The following is a 4,033-nucleotide window of genomic DNA, read 5'->3' on the forward strand; positions in this document are numbered from 1 at the left end:
GAAGAAGCCGCAGGTCCAGAAAACTGTGAGGGCAAACTTTTTCGGAGTGAGAGTTGTAAACTCTTGGAACAACCTGCCAGAAAGTGTTGTGACGGCACCGAATGTGAGCTCTTTCAAGACCAGACTTGACCAATACTGGAGCACGTTAAGGTACATTCAAGAGCCGGTGCATGCCCAGTACTTGCCAACAGTGTGTAACTGAGTCGTGACTAACTGCCCAAGGAGCTAACAAGCCGACCAGAGGCGTAGAGAATAAAGTAAAGTAAGAGTAAAGTACAATATCTCTCACTTGTGTCCTATGTTCAATCCTCGGCCGGGGACAGATGTGAGAAGGGCGTTATTCAGGGTGACACTACCAAATACGACAGATTTTCGATGGTTATTAAAGTTTCCTTCTTTACTGATACTTGACAATAAAGTTCATAATAAATTAACATATACACTTACCGCCTGAACGTCCAATAAGAGGATAAAAGGTGAAATGATAAATGAAATGAGCAAGGCACAAATTTACATTAAAAAACACGATTAGATTTGTACGAAAAAAGCTTAAACTGGCTTTGAAATGAATACATCCTTTGTTTTATCAGTTTTGGAAATTTCAAGTTCATAAAATAAATATAATCATATAAGAAATATTATGGTGTAGCCCCGGGAGCTGAGTTGTCGAAAATAACACAGTCACTCCTTAAAAAAGTTGATAGAGAATGAGAAGACTGGCTTATACAGCTCAAACCAGGGGAATTAGGAGCTGTGACGTGTGTTTTAAGTTTAATTAAGTAATATTCATATCATTTAATTCCTATTTCTTCTTTAATTCATAGTCATTACTCCCTAAAGTTATGATAAACCGTCATATATGAGAAAAACATACACCATTTTCTTTTCTATTGGCCATAATCCGTTTTCTATTGGTCGCCATTGTTGAGATTTAACTCTGGCTTTCGGCAGCTCCAAGTGATTTAGATTTTAATATTTGCCATAAAACATTAATAGAGATTAATACGCGTAATAGTTTTGAGAGGAAGGAAATGAACTACTCAAGAAGGTATTAATTCAGTGTAAAGTATGAGCCGGAGTCCTTGTGAGGTGACAGGAAGAGAATCTACGAGGGCCCAGGAGGTGGGCTTTAACAGCACCCGTAAACACCAACACCACTTAAGAGAACACTTGTACCAGCCTCTACAATAAGGTAAATTGTCATCATCTACAAGTTTAATTCTACCATAATCACACAGAATTTTAGTGATTTTATTTTATATTGTATTAATTGTTCCTGTCACTGAGGTCTGTTTATGGTTGCCTGGTTAACACCTGTTGCTGTTATTTGTGTTTATTTACTTATTTAGGGTTTGTCACCAACATTTTTCTCGCTATATTGAGTTATTTTTATCTTTAGTCTGGATATATAATGTTAAATCCTTAATAATGAGGTTATTTACTCATAGTTCCTGTCTCAGCTCATAGGTTATGGATATAGGATATTGAAATAGTTTGTGCACAGTTTGTTAATATATGGATGAGAAATTGACTGGAAAAATTATTATAGAAGATTGTTTTATGTGTCACAATATATTGGCAGACAAAATTGAAGGTTGAGATACATTCAGAAGCCAGTACATGCCCAGTACTTGCCAACAGTGCTTAACATAGTGACCGATCGTCCAAGCGGCTAACTGCTCGATCAGTGATAAAAATTACTATGATACAGCATGTAATTAGTTTTTCCATTCATTACTATCAACTCACTCTTGGTGCTTCATTGATCAAACAAGGAATATAAATGTATATACCTTAAGAAAGTGTGCACCACCGAGCAATGTTAACTCAGTTTACTAGTGCTGAGTGGTTCATATTTTGCTGAAATAAGACTTAATATTTTATTTGTGGTTCTTACTTAAATCACCAAAAATACTGCATTATTTATTGTTGTTTGATTTTGTTTGTAGAGCAGACGATGCTTAAAATAAACTATTACAAGATTTCTGATGGTGTACCTAGCAGAAAATATACATCAAAATTAACTTTCAGTTCCTAACCTTACTGCGTTTATAGGGGCTCATCAGGTTTTGTGGTAGAGTTGTGTTTATTTACATTAGACAGAAGGAAACTTGCAATAGTAAACATACTATGGAGTCACATTAAAACAATATTAAAACAAATATCTCAATATAATGATTTAAGGAATGTTTCTATGACAAGTCCTTGTAAAAGCACTAGTGAAGGGGACTTTACCTACCACAATAAACAAGTAAAAAAGTCCTCCCATACAAAAGTTTCGTTTTCTTTTATAACATCAGAGAAAACGGATGTAAACAAACTCATGAATGAGATTTAAACACTGGAATTAAATGACTGAATGAGATTAAAGCTTTAATTAAATGACTGAATGAGATTAAAGCTTTAATTAAATGAGTTTAAAGCTTTAATTAAATGACTGAATGAGATTAAAGCTTTAATTAAATGACTTTGAATGAGATTAAAGCTTTAATTAAATGACTTTGAATGAGATTAAAGCTTTAATTAAATGACTTTGAATGAGTTTAAAGGTGTTATCGTAGTACTAAAGACACCACGTGTAATTAAATGGCTAATAATAACAATAACAATAGTAATAATACAGGACATTTGGGCGGGAAGAAAATTAACTTTGATTTGTCTGAAATATTGAATGTAAAGATAATATTCTCGAGATTCTGTTGTTGATAATAATAATAATAAAGAATAATAAGAAGAATGTTATTACTTATTAACTAGATATGGAATAATTATTATGTAGTTAATTCAAGATAGAGTTATATTAAAGAAATTAACCTTAGATATAGAAATTGTAATAACTAAAAGTTCACATAATGGAACTTTAGTAATAATTTAACAAAATAAAATTTGTTACAGATTATTAATAAAAAATTATAAAAATATAAAGATTTAAGGATTATTAGGAACCACAGTACATTATATTATTTTAGTTGGGTTAGGATATGTTAGGTTACATTAGGTTTGGTTAGATTAGATTAAGACAAATTAGGTTTGGTCACAATAAATTAAGTTATATTAGGATAAGTTACGTTTGGTTAGGTTGTGTTAGGTTCCACTCCTTTACAAGTGATGTGTTTATATTCCTTTATATCCATTTTTAGGCAAAGAAAAACACTGTTACCATACACATGCACCTTTTATTAGCTAGACAACACACATAATTTATCTATATGTCTTAGGCCCTTAATTATATTTGTTAAATAACAGTACAGTACAAAATGGAGGGAGAATGTTCGCCTCGTATTTGTAATGAGTAATTTTACACACATTCTGCACCACCATGTATTAATCTTGTATATGTTGTTTTATTGCTGTGGTGAGAGGGCTTCTGTAGGTCACTGTTCACATGACACACAAAAATACACCAGGATATTGTGTTCACTGGACCAATAACCTGATGGTGACCCTCAGGATCAGTTCTGTCTGGCCACACTACATCATACAGGGTTAAGGAATGTTGTAATAAAATGATGCTTTGTGATTTGACTACAGTATAATAATAGATATATCTTCTTTACAGATGGTTGTTGAGTACTGGAGCAACTACCTCACCTGTTGAGTACTGGAGCAACTACCTCACCTGTTGAGTACTGGAGCAACTACCTCACCTGTTGAGTACTGGAGCAACTACCTCACCTGTTGAGTACTGGAGCAACTACCTCACCTGTTGAGTACTGGAGCAACTACCTCACCTGTTGAGTACTGGAGCAACTACCTCACCTGTTGAGTACTGGAGCAACTACCTCACCTGTTGAGTACTGGAGCAACTACCTCACCTGTTGAGTACAGCACTACCTCACCTGTTGAGTACAGGAACAACTACCCCCACCTGTTGAGTACAGGAACAACCACCACCCTCGTGCACATCTCCAACAACTGACAAATGCAGCGGCCAAAGACTTAAGTTATGACTCTTAAGTTTTTATTTTTTTTATTTATTAAAAATAATTTACCTTCCAGAGCCACCATGATGCACCTCTGGTGTAATGGTCAG

At 34.2% G+C, this 4,033-nt stretch overlaps 1 long non-coding RNA gene across 1 annotated transcript; it reads left to right on the plus strand.

Moving 5' to 3' along the window:
- Positions 1 to 123: 123 nt before the first annotated feature.
- On the plus strand, positions 124 to 3,828 carry LOC121863087. Its single transcript, XR_006088339.1, has 2 exons — positions 124 to 1,192; positions 3,560 to 3,828. It is a non-coding gene; the product is annotated as an uncharacterized LOC121863087 (long non-coding RNA).
- Positions 3,829 to 4,033: the final 205 nt, after the last annotated feature.

This window comes from Homarus americanus, unplaced genomic scaffold (genome assembly GCF_018991925.1).
Source record: "Homarus americanus isolate GMGI-L3 unplaced genomic scaffold, GMGI_Hamer_2.0 scaffold54679, whole genome shotgun sequence".
Classification (NCBI taxonomy): domain Eukaryota; kingdom Metazoa; phylum Arthropoda; class Malacostraca; order Decapoda; family Nephropidae; genus Homarus; species Homarus americanus.